At 39.2% G+C, this 14,363-nt stretch overlaps 1 pseudogene; it reads left to right on the top strand.

Moving 5' to 3' along the window:
* The first annotated feature begins 10,209 nt into the window (after positions 1–10,209).
* LOC145006940 (putative protein phosphatase 2C 27 pseudogene) lies at positions 10,210–11,229 on the top strand (annotated as a pseudogene).
* The last annotated feature ends 3,134 nt before the right edge of the window (positions 11,230–14,363 follow it).

Here is a 14,363-nt window from a genome sequence, read left to right on the forward strand (position 1 = left end):
CAAGGGATAGATGCACAAGAGCTTCCAGCTCAATAAAGATTGGGTCTTTGGACTCACAAGGCCACCTATAGTCCACATTTGAGTTCCAACCTCAAGCGATGCTCAAATGACTCAATAACACAAGATGGATGGTTGAAAAACCCTAAAACTCTCTAAACCTAGATCTCATAAGGAAATGAACAAGTTAGCATCTTTTTACCTCCAACTGAAGAAAATCTCTGAAGAATATCTAAATCCAAAATCCTCCTCTTGATCCATGCTTTGGTGTTCTCCACTTCTCCTCCAAAAGATCATAAAAAGGCCCAAGATTAACTCTCTTCTATCTCTTAGCGCAATATGGATAATTAGGGTTTCACAAAGGGAGATGAGATAGCTGGTGAGGTGGAAATGAGGACTTAAGGTCCTTTACATAGGACCCAACCCTGGAGATTTAGGGTTTCCTCTTACAACACCAACTCGCAGAGGTGGTCACTAAACCCACGTATCTAAAACTGACTCTACTCGACGAGTTGATCCTCCAACTCGTCGAGCTGCTCAAACAACCAACAAGAAACTTGATTAAAATAATATCTTGGAGTCGGAATTTTACAATTCTCCCCAACTTAAATTATATTTCTCCCATGAAATCACTTTTTAACAACACATAGATCAAAACCCATAACCCGAGAAGCACTCGAAAAATCTCATATCACTCCACGATCCCTCCCCCAAAAGGACCGAAGCCAACAGGAATTCCCAACCTGAAGAAGGACGGACCCCTCTTTTGTGGCAATACTAGTTCTGACTCTCTAGAACCTGGAAACTATTGTGGTCTGTCTCCCTATCAGACCACCCATGAAAAACATCATCATGTCCTTCGCTTATCGAATAACATTCCCTGAAAACATGCTCCCAACTCTGATTATCTTGTTGTGACTGATGGGAACAAATCGTTTGAATAATAATTGGTTGTTGACCACTCATGTCAGACATGCTAATCGATCTAGATCATAACCCAAAAAGGAACGGAAGGGTCACATCGCACGAAGGATTCACCCACCTATACTGCTATCAGAACCCATCTGAAAATGAACCTCAATACTCTATCCTCAGGCACAAAAAATGTTCATACTTGCTTGAAATCATCCTCAGACATATATAATCACAAGCCCTAACTTCGTCTCAAATGTCCCTTCCAACACTGATCACCAGGTCAAATCCCAACCCGACAGTTGAGCCTCCAAAGGCTACCCCTTGCACACTGAATAAAACGACTTTACAACCCTCTTCCTCACAATAGCTATCTCAGCCCCTCATATGACACACAAAGTTACAAAGTTCGTTCTACATCAATCGAATACTACCATCCTAACTGAAGTCGCTCCACTTCCGACCTCTGTCGTCTACCACTTACTAGTTCCATAATTTCATCATGCCTACTCAATACACAAATAAATCCAAATCCAAGCTCGACATTTTGATTCAATAGCAGAATTGGAACCACTCATTGCCAACCTGATACTCAACTCACGACTCATAATCTGTGAATTTACGCGTACATTACTCCTTCAATTCCTTCCGCTTTGCAGCAACACCACCAACCGGCCCAAAAGGGAAGGGCCTTTCCCTCTGGGGGCAGCAAAATCATGATCAGGATAGCGGACCAAAAGCTATGGAACTTGGGTGTGGGTATTTTGTCGAAATGGAATGGCCTTTTTATTTATTATTTATCGTAAATGAGTTAAGCATTACACATAGTATGCCCGCCCCCATCAGCGTAATTTTTTTTACGCGCCTGTAACTCTTCCTCAGCCAGGATGGGGCAGAATAGCAGAGCAAGTACAAGTATTAGTAGCATAACAAAAAAGCGTTCCTCGTCATTAATATGTTTGCTCGCGGCAATTGTAGCCTCTTGGGAGAATCGATGACTACATCAACTCGAGATATAATGGTTCCTAACCATTTCGTCGCCCCTGGTCCGGCGACCAGGGTCCGAAAGACTCAATCGACAAGGCTACCCAAGCCTACAAACCCCTCTATGTCATGCTCTAAATAATGAATACTACGGCACCCTACAGTCTTAAGACACTCCCTCACTGGCTCGTGAATGCTATGGCTCTCCGCAAGCTTAGAACACTTTCTCACTGACTCGTGAATAATACGGATCCCTACATGCTTATGACACTCTCGCACTCATCGTGGGCTCATCCGATGTTTTTTTTTACAATCCTAAGTAATTACTCTCACGTGGATCTACTTACTCTCATCGCTCCATGGTTTCCTTGGAAATTTATCCCCCACACTGAGTTCACCAGCTCCTGTTCTGCGGTCCTACATGGATAGGTGCACACACCTACCCATGTTATGGATCACTACTCTTAACGAAATCCTCGAAGACAAGACATTTTCTCTCAATATATTCCGCACCCCTGGATAATCTCATCCAATGACAATTAACAGTTAGGTTCCCACTGGAACAATAGTCACTTGATACTCCACTTGCTGCCTCACAAACCCGAGTCTCAAAATGGTCCAACAACTTAGGGCATCACACTTAGATACCTCGATACACCATCATCGAATCTCATTCTAGCTCGCCACTATCTCAGATCTTCAACTTTCACCACTCCAAACCCTTGAAGCACCCAAATGATAACCTGAAGTATGAAGGAATCGTCGGTGACTGAGAACGCGTCAACGATAATCCGGAATCTCATACTCTACTAATCAATCCCATGCGAAACTAGCTATATTGACTCTGAAGTTAATTGACAATTCAACTGCTGCTCCTCCTGGAGTGTAGATAACAATCTCTACTTAGAGCTGGCAAATCTAAATAATTGAAAACTAAACTTGATGACCCAACCGTCTCGAACTCAAAAATTTGCAACCTCGAACAATCCTGGCCACAATAAGATTTCACGACCAACTGCCACCTGCCATGGATATACTCTTCCTTTCTCGAGCACAAGCAACATGTATCATATCGCTTATTACCTTACCTTGTCCACCAGTAAACCCAAGTCTCATATGTTCATACTACAGATCTTCGACACTCAATCCTCAAAACCACAACCTGATCAGATTGTTGATCCTCCCAACAGAATAGACGGTTCTCCCCCCTCTTATGGTTCAAACCAAGGCAATTTGGCATACCTACACAACCACACAACCGGATGACCTTCCAGGTGTATCGCTCTTGACTCAGGGAACGTGCCATGCAGCACTCGATGATCCTCCAGGTAATGACCAAATAACTCCAAATAGCTTGAATCTCATATGAAAACCTCGGAATCCTCCCAATGTGACTGCCTCTAGTCACCACCGGTATCATATTGACACACCACTGGACATCTCAACTGTCCAGAATTAGTCGTGATCCTCAGATGAAATAACGGACTATCTCACACCTCATCTCTGATTCCTCAACCAACATTCCATCGCATGATTTTTATAGAAGCAATAAACCTCACTATCACAGTTGATATCCAACATAAACAACGAGGGCCACTGCCCCAATATACTTCTCCTAATTACTTGAAACTACTGCTAAACCGTGCCTTACCATACTCGACTAAGGCATATCCTTTTCCTCATCTATCTCAATCCTCTTTGATGATTGTCTTATAGAATAAGAAATACCTCACAACATACGATACTACAAAATCCTCTGGTGACAATATCGCAACTATATGCTACCCCCACGGGGTTTATCTCCAAACTCTAAAATCAGAAGCTCGTTAACTATTTACTATACATAGGAAGCGGAAATATCATATCCCACGTCACAGAATGTAACATCCCCATTTTCACGGCTAGAACAGACCGATTTTGTTTATGCTTTATAAAAATCAGACTACTTCTTTTAATAAAAATGTTGCGGAATTTGTTCTCAGAAAAACATGATAAATATGTTATCAAAGCATTTCCGAAGAAATGTATTTTTATTCCTTTTAAAACCTTGGGATGTCATCGTCAATACAGGAACATAAGCATAAACAGAACTTACATTTATTTACACTAGTGATCTACATCCCTTTTAAATCTCTCAGTGCAAAGTAGCTTCGTATCGATACATGTGATACAAATAAGCTGGAGTGGGTCAGGTTGGGAAACCTGGTGAGTACATAGGGATTTCAATCCCACAATGTTATGTCATATAAATAATTTAGAACACACAAAATGTACAATTTCCCCATATATATAATCATCTCTTACCCCCACCCCGTCGATCCTTACAAGGAGACTATCCATTCTCTCGAATCTTAAACTTTACCTCTTACTTAACCCATACTCTCGGATCTATTTCATGCTATTGGATTAATTATTGTGCCTATTCCATACCCTCGGATTAGGAACAAGTGTCCATGTGTAAATCCATACTCTCGGATTAATGATGAATAACTATGTCCTGTCCATACTCTCGGACTAAGGACGACTGACTATGTCTTAATCCATACTCCCAGACTAATGACATTTGACTATGTCCAGTCCATACTCTCGGACTAGGGATAATGACTATGTCTAATCCATGCTCCCGGATCAATGACATATATTAATTTTCTATTCTCGGAGTATAACTCACTCATACTCGTAAGAAGATACTACCAAATATTCCTCATAATTAATTTAGGTTTACTCTTTATCCCAAATTATTATATATAATCAGGTATGTTCTTTAACACATATTTCAGGCGACATCAAATAACTCGCACATAAACATATATTTAATACTTCAATCAATACCTGTATTAAAATCATGTTCATGAAATGGACTATACACTCACCTGGTAAGGTGGTGAATCGACACTCGGACCAGCACTTTGTTACTCTTAAAACATTTTCATCAACAAAACCTAGTATCAATATCACTAGGGTTTAGTCTGATGTTAACTGTGACTAATTAATAGTCTAGCCATTATTATTATTATATAAGCGTTAACACAATACTTTTCACCCACTATATATACAGACGAGGCCAGACATGGAACACCGGAGGGCAGGATCATTTTGACATAAAAGCACTTCTAAATCCAGTAACCCAAGCGGCCCTCCAAACCGGAACCCCCGTACTGCGAGTGGTTAAAAGGACGTTATAACAACACTTATATAACTCATAATAATAGTGTAAATGCTTATTATAATTTCCTAATAACTTTACTATATTGAAACATAAGTTTTACTAAAGATAGGGTAGGTATAGCACACTTACAGTGGGTTTCCTTGGAAACCGGGCTCCGCCGGGGCAGAGTTTCTGAGCCCGAGGCTCTTCTCTTTGGAGCCGTTAGGTGCTCGGGGAGCCTCGAGGCTTCCTTCTGGGGATAGGGTGTTTACCTAGACTTTAGAGGGGGGGGGGGGTTGGGGCTTTAGAAAGAGAAACTAGAGAGAGAAAGTGAAGTTGGGAAGGTGTGAAGAATGAGGGAACCCGGAACCTCTATTTATAGGCTGGAAATCCCCAAAACTCGTCGAGTTCCAGGCCGGGTGTCAACATTCTGGTGGTGAAACGTGTGTAGCCTACATTGTGCCACGTTACCCCTTTTGCAGCAGCACCCTACCGATTTCTAAACCCCATAATTTTTGCATACGAGCTCCGTTTTCGACATTCTTTTTTCCACGCGTAGGTAAAAACAAGATCTACAACTTTCATTTAGACTCCATCGGCTAATTCTCGACCGATTTTAAATTTAATAGTAGAAGGAGATTAAGCTGTTACATGACCGCGAAGAATTCGTAACTCCTTCATACGGACTCCGTTTTCGTCTGTATTTTTACCATTGAGTTCCTATTAATGAGATATTCAACTCTAATTTAGGCCATGTAGGCCAAAAACCACTCGAACTAAAATTCGTGTTTCGGGTCGTGCACTGCTAAGCCAAATCTTGGAAAATTCATTACTTCCTCATATGAAGTCAGATTTGGGCGTTCTTTTTTTTTTTTGTATGTTCTCGGTTTAATGTACACTAATTTTTTTTTTCAGATTACTAAGGCCAAAAATTTTTCTATCGTAAATTCATTATTTACGCTTCCCGGTGCCGTGCCGGTTTTGCCGCAAAACTTTGACGGACCATAACTTATTTGTTATAACTCGGATTTCGGCGTTCTTTATATGTACGGAAACCTTGAGAATTATTCTACAACTTTGTTAAGATTATTTATTCTGAATAATTTTTTGCCGAAGATTCTTTTTCGACACTTATTGCTCTAAATTGACTAGCCCGGATCTACGGGCGTTACACAGAAAGTGACATCTCAACCATCGGCCAATCACTCATCCCATACCACAATCCTCCGCATCACATCATATCTGCTTCCCTAGAGCCTTGCAACTCCAACTGGCACCTCACTAGTCATACTCCTCGAAATCTAAACTCAATTATCCTCGTAAGATACACTCCATTGAAACTCCACTGACATGATCCTTTGGCCCCATAGTTTACCATATCCATTCTCAGTCTGAACACCCATCATCGGATAATAGGTAAAGACAAAAGCACCCTCTGTTACGAATCATAGTATCCAAACCATGTTATCTCCTCTCGAATATGCTATATCCCATCCTTGTGTCTTCCTCGGTTACCCACCCGACCACCGTGGGTATATGTGTTTCGATACATCTAAACAGAAAATCATTACATCTCGCCATGTCATTTTTGACGAACATTCTTTTCCCTTTAAGCATTCCTCTTCTTTACATACTAACTACTCTATATTCACCGATGAATCACATTACCCTCTAACGTGGCTTAGTTCTCCCACCGGTACTATTCCAACATCACCCCCCCCACCCAACAACACCACCAGCCCCTTCAAGACTTCCCAAACCTCCCATACAATTCACCTATAGCCGACGCCCCAAACAACCTGGACATTCAGACACCACAAAAACCACCAACACCACCGAAACCATCCCAAAAACCACCAACACCACAGAAACCACCAACACCACCGAACCCATCATCACCTCCAATATTCCTACCCGTACTATAAAAACCTGTAGCATGTCTGCCATCTCCAAACCTAAATGTAACCTTAACCTCCATGCCTCCACTCTTATCACTCCTATTCCCAAAAACCCAACCAAATCCTTAAACAATTTGGATTGGAAGAATGTCATGCTTGATGAATCCCGGGAACTTATCGACAATAAGAGATGGGAGCTTGTACCAAGACATCCTCACATGAACACTGTCCGAAGTATGTGGATTTTTCGCCACAAAATGAAATCTGATGGTACATTGGAAAGATATAAGGCACGGTTAGTTTGTGACGGGAGGTCTCAACAGGTAGTCGTGGATTGTGGAGAAACATTTAGTCCAGTGATCAAGCCAGCAACCATCAGAACCGTGCTTACCATTGCTCTCTCTCAATCTTGGCAAATTCACCAATTAGATGTCAAAAACGCGTTTCTTCACGGGCATTTGGATGAAACAGTTTATATGCATCAACCAATGGGATTTCGCGACACACAATTTCCCAACCATGTATGTCTCTTAAAGAAGTCCCTATATGGCCTAAAACAAGCCCCGAGAGCGTGGTATCAAAGGTTCACTGAATACGCCTTCCAAATTGGGTTCCAACATAGTCGCTCTGATCATTCACTATTCATCTACCGACATGGAGGTGATACCGAATACCTATTGCTTTACGTGGATGATATTCTTCTTGTGACATCCTCCGATTCAGTACGAAATAAATTAATGGGTCTCCTTGCCAAGGAGTTTGCAATGAAAGACCTTGGGCCCTTAAGTTTTTTTCTGGGTATTGCAGTCACACGCCAATCTGCAGGTTCGATGTTCCTTTCACAGCAAAAATATGCTGCAGAAATTCTAAAAAGAGCAGGCTTCGAAAATTGCAAACCTCTTCCAACACCGGTCGACTCATCAGGAAAAATTAGCGCCAAAACCGACGAACTTTTGGAAAATCCAACAGAATTTCGGCAGCTAGCAGGGGCCCTTCAATATCTCACTTTTACACGTTTGGACATTAGCTATGCAGTTCAAAAAATTTGCATGCACATGCATGCCCCTCGAGTTCCCCATTTCACGGCTCTAAAAAGAATACTTCGATACATTTGTGGCACAATAGATCATGGCTTAACTCTTATCGGCTCCAACACTACATCGCTTCTATCCTACACCGATGCTGATTGGGCGGGCTGTCCCGACACCCGACATTCGACATCTAGATACTGCATCTTTATGGGAAACAATCTCCTTTCTTGGTCCTCCAAACGGCAGACCACTATTTCTAGATCGAGCGCCGAAGCCGAATACTGAGGGGTTGCAAACGTTGTCTCAGAATCTTGTTGGCTACAAAATCTTTTATGTGAGTTACATCATCTCCCTCACAAAGCAACCATTGTCTACTGTGATAATGTGAGTGCTGTTTATTTGTCAACCAATCTGGTTCAACATCAACGCACTAAACACATAGAAATCGACATCCATTTCGTTCGAGAAAAAGTAGCTAGGGGTGAAGTTCGAGTCTTTCATGTGCCATCACGGTTTCAAATTGCCGACATCTTCACAAAGGGACTCCCATGCGTTCTGTTCAATGACTTCAAATCCAGTCTCAACATTCAGCCACCTACCGTTTCGACTGTGGGGGTGTATTAGTCATATATTTTATATTAGCCGTATATTTTGTATAATGCTGAAATTATTTTGTAAATATTTTCCTAACTTAGATTAGCTCAACTATTCTTGTATTATAAATACCATTGAGATTGGGGAATAAGACACGGAAGATTGTATCAACTTTCAGGGTCAAAGTGACATTTTACAAAGTAAAATGCGTGTAAATTGTCATTTGACGAAGTAAGGGCTGGAAGATGCCATTCTACGAAATAAATGGATGGAAATTGCCGATGTACGAAAGTCTAGGGACCAAATCTGCCAACATAAGAAACTTTTGTGGCCAAAGTATGAAATAAGAAAATAGATTTGTAGCCAAAATGTGAAATAAAAAACTTTTGTGGTGAAATTGTAAAAACACAGAACAATACTATTCATAAGGGAATTGCTTTTTATTATATATATATATATATATATATATATATATATATATATATATATATATATATATATATATATATATATATATATATAATAATGTTAAAATGTTGCCTTTTCTAGAATAAGGATCACAATTTGAATTTCAGCTAGCTAGTTACAATATGTGCATGCAATTGATAGCAAAACTTTCTGGTTTTTATCATGTTTTGATGCCATTTATTGGACCTGCATTTTTAACGATCTTATGCTTTTTAACCATCATTCAAACCATATAAAATTTCTATAAGGTTACATATTTCTTTTTACAAAATGAAAAACAAGTGGTAGACAACTTGCTTCATTAATCACATATTGTGTTTTTCATCAGATTGCAGAAGAGAAACCGAGTAATTTCATCCCCATTCTTCGTTCTAGAGAGTGGTCTGATAGTGGAAGTCGACCCTATATGGAGGATACTCATATATGCATTCAAGACCTAGCTAAAAAATTTAGTAATAAGATTCTTGGTGAAGAAAGCGTTTCATTTTATGGGGTTAGTGGTTTTGTAATTTTGATAAATGAGAAGTTCATTTCCCTGGTCCTTAAGATGTGTAAACCTAATACTTTTTTTTTTTTTTGGGGGGGGGGGGGGGGGGGGGGGGGGGGGGGGGAATAGGTGTTTGATGGGCATGGAGGAAAGGAAGCGTCAGATTTTGTGCGCGATAATTTGCCAAGAATCATCGTTGCCGATGCTGATTTTCCATTGGAACTTGAGAAAGTAGTCACAAGGTCGTTTATGGAAATGGATGCTGCCTTTGCTAGGTCATATGCTCTTGAATCCACTCTTTCTTCTGGCACAACTGCACTTGTTGCTCTAATCTTCGGGAGGTTAGTTAATTGTGTTCTTGATTTATATATGTCTCATAATTTATTTATTATTTTTGATTTATAAAATGTTTTGGATGGTCAATGAGTGTGGTTTAGAGTTAATCCTAGAAACGTTTTGACTATTGGCCAAATGCCGTAAACACATTTCAATTATGAAAAAAGACCAATTAACATGGGGCGTTGAGGGGGCAAAGTGGACAGTTGCACATGGTCTAACTTTTTTATTATATATTATATATCTTTTTTATTTAAAAATAAAAACTTATAATAACGATAAGATCCATTTTTTTCTGTCAGACTGCCCTGCAAATTAATCTACAAAGATTGATAATATAGTTTCCATGTAATGATGACGACGGGTAAATATGTAAATTAGATATTTAAAAAAAAGTTAACAAATGTTTTATTTCATGAGGACCATCTTGATTGGAGCTTGTTTTGTTAAAATGTGAACTTAGTTTGTTAGGTCAAAAGGCTTACGATTACTTATTTTTAACAGGTCCCTCCTCGTTGAAAATGCTGGAAATAGTCGGGCAGTTCTCTCTCGAAATGGAAGAGCTCTTGATATGTCAAACGACCATACACCAATCTACAACAAAGAAAGGATTCGGGTTGAATCCTTAGGTGGCTTCATTGAAGACGGCTACTTGAACGGCCAATTAGCCGTCACGCGAGCTATTGGTAACTGGGACATGAAAGGGCTCAAAGAAATGGGCGACGACATCAGCCCATTGACAGCTGAACCAGAGCTCAAACTCATAACTCTAACCAAAGAAGACGAGTTTTTGATCCTTGGAAGTGATGGGATCTGGGACGTGATCAGTAGCCAAAACGCAGTGGACTTTGTGAGGCGGCAGCTGCAGGAGCACAATGACATCAACAGGTGTTGCATGGAGTTGGCAAAAGAAGCTTTAAGGAGAGGGTCATTTGACAATTTGACGGTGGTTATTGTGTGTTTTCATCCGGAACCGCCATCACAAGTGGTGGCACAGAGGCGTGCCAGAGTCAGCCGGACCTTTTCTGCAGAAGAGCTGCTGAAGCTGAAATCCTTTCTGGAAGAAAAAAAATAGGTTATAATTGCTACCAATTGACCGTTTCTATCATTTTTAAACATAGCTTGTCCTTGGTCTTAAACCTTCACATCAAGTTGATAATATACAACTTAGAAGCAATGAAATTTTAATAAAAGTAAGAATATAATTGCAAAATGCAAAACATACAAAAAATATTCGACGATCACTACGCATTAAGCAGTAAATTGCAAGGACAAACTAAGCAAAGACTATCTACATATGGGTCAATGTTCAGATAGTAATCAAGTATCTGATGTGTATCATATTTTATGAAATTATTTAAATGTAAATTCTAACATGTTTATTATTAATGTATACTATAGTTGTTATGTTAGCCCCTTTAGTCTTTTATATATATATATATATATATAGCAAGGATCATTTGAAAACTCATATTTTCCCGAGAACATAAGAACTAAAAGTGGACTATTAGATTAAAAAAGTTAAGGGCCAAGATCTTTGATGGCAATTTTGTAAATAAATAGAAAAAAATCATGGAAGGGTATCTTAATAAAATAAGATAAGGGCATTTAAGGGAATAGTTAATTAGCTCTCCAAATAAATCGTGATTAGTCTTTCAATCGCTTGTTCCCTTTTCCAATTCTTCACCGACTCCATTGACGTCCTCCCTCTTCGTCGACCCCTCCCTCCTCCCTCTAAAAACCACCCTACCTCCGTCAACAACCACCGTCTTCATTAAAGATTCTCCGATGATTGATAGATTTAACATCGCGGTGGTTGTGTCATTCTTCCCTCTCGAAGTTTTGTGCCCTAATTCATACTACTTTCATCGATGCCACATTCTCACTTGTCTTCAATCACCAGAGAGTACCACCTCCACCTCTACTCCTCCACACTGACACCGTTATTTTGTTGATTTTGATTTGCCTTAAAGTGTCGGATCTTAGCCACCGTCATAGATCGTGAATAGAAGTGGTTGTCTACAATCGCCTCCGCATTCTCACTGTTGTCTCGAGTCAACCACCATTATTGCCGATTTTCCAATCAAACATGTAACAGGAGATGAAGAAAAAGAAACTCCAATGGCTGTGATGGTGGAGTTTGTTCGAGAGTACTGATATTTTTACAGGTTCTAATTTACATTGACATACAATTCACAATGCCTAATTTCTAAATCCTTGGAAGATAATCGATGAATCAACAAATTGATGTCATTCCATGGATTAACATATCTAATTTATGCTCGAAAATATGTTATTACCTTCAACAGAAACAATAATTGTCGACTCTTAAGTTATTCTTCCTGTTTCCAGATGATTTTCCAATCAAACAATCAATGACTACTTCCATGTCCATCGGGAATCAGGTATATTGATCTAAATCCTTAGGAGGTATCTTACTGTGTTATTCTGTATTGATGGTGTTCATAAGCCCGACAACAGTGCAAGGAACAAGTTAGTCTCTCACTCTCTATCTCTCTCGTAGTGAATTGATTTTATCTTCTTGAAAAATTATAGTCTCGTAATGAATTGGACCTTACAATGCCGACTGAGGTAGGTTAGTTTCCCGTGTCTGACTGCACTATACAATTAACACGTATAAAACCTATTTTTCTGTGGAAGTAACCATCCATGGTGTTCATTGAATGAAAATTTTCATCATTGATTGTGCTAAGTAATATAAGAAATTTGGTGATGTTAATAAGTTAATTATTACTCCATGATTTGGTGATGATTTAGTTCGTTAAGTAGTTCAGTTCAAGATCATGTAGTGTCATTCACAATGTAATCTTTGCCCCTGCATACTAGCAACTGTTCTTGAAGAGATTGTACCAGTGCTTTAAGCTTTTGAATTTGTTTCTCTTGAGATAGGATTATCTGAAATAGGGAGATAAAACAATAAAATAAATAAATAAGCAGTTGAGAGCTTGAGATGTATAAAATGTAGTTATATACATGTAATTGAATCTGATAAGTATATTTACATCACCAAATGATGGAGTTAATACTTATATGATCAGGAACTGAAAGCTCAAATTGCTTCAGCCTTTTATGATAACCTCCACATAGAGGAAGAGTATCTATGGGGCTAAATCCGACATTTCTCTTCTTCAGGTTTGTGCTTGGTTTCAGGAATATTTTCTATTTTTTTTTTTTTAATATTTTGTTCTTTTCATCTTTACTAGTTCATTACCAGAAAAAATAATATCATTATTTACAGATGATACTCTACTTTTATTTTCATGGCATGTCTTATTTTGGTCAAATGTGACAATGACATTTCAAGATCCATCATACCTGGTAACCAATCTATTCATTTACATATACCTTTAATGCTAGAATTGCAAAAATCCTAAAACTTGTAATTACATTTTTTTTATAAACCTAGAACTAATTCTATGGGGTTTTCTTTATTTTACTTGTTTATGGTCAATCGTTGAATTCTTGTGATTCACATATGAATTACATGTGATTCACATGCAAATTACATATGAATTACATGTGATTCACCTGTAATTCTCATATGAATTACATTTGATTCACATGTAAATGACATATGAATCACATGTGATACACATGTAAATGACATGTAATTCACATATGAATTACATGTGATTCACATGTAAATCACAAGTTATTCACATGTTATTCACATATGAATCTGTAACACTCGATATTTAAGCCAAATTTAAATTTTTTAAAAAAACACGACAAATTCATCAAAACATTACAACTTTGTTTTCAAAATACATTTATATCAGAGTTTTCCCAAAAGCATAACACAATAGGAGGAGCTGTACGATCAAGCCTTAGCCTTGTCGCGATCCCCAGCGGTACCTGAAACAATAAACAGAAACTGTAAGCCTGAGAGCTTAGTGAGTTACCCCCAAAATACCGAGACACATACAGTTCACATAGCAATATCAACATCAGCATATCATATTAATCAAAACAGAACAGCGTGCACTGGGTCCACAGCTTTACAAGCTGGACTACCCCTGGGCCCTCAGTACAAGTCTGGAATGCCTATATGGCCCTCAGCTCGTATCTAGAATTCCATCGAGCCCTCAGTACGAGTCTGGAATGCCTACCGGGCCCTCAGCTCGTATCCGAAATGCTCTCGGGTTTGTTGGCTACCGCACGGAGTAGTACAACCTCAACCCACCCCACATAACATGTCGACATGTAACAGATAAATGCGCACACAGGTAATCAATCAGTATCACAGGCAGTCCTAAAGATCTACCCGACTAGCACATCAACTGACATGCATTACTAACTCAAACTATACATAACAATAACTACTAGGATATCAAATCCAATGGGCCGGCATTGGTGCCTTAGACCCCTTAGTATAGTGAGGATAACTCACCTCGCAACTGTCGTCGTAAATAAGCAAGCTCAACTCCCGGGTCCAACACGAACTTCACCACCTAAAAGTACCACACAACCTTTTTCATAAATCTTAA

This window comes from Lactuca saligna, chromosome 7 (assembly GCF_052625555.1).
Source record: "Lactuca saligna cultivar CGN05327 chromosome 7, ASM5262555v1, whole genome shotgun sequence".
NCBI classification, from domain to species: domain Eukaryota; kingdom Viridiplantae; phylum Streptophyta; class Magnoliopsida; order Asterales; family Asteraceae; genus Lactuca; species Lactuca saligna.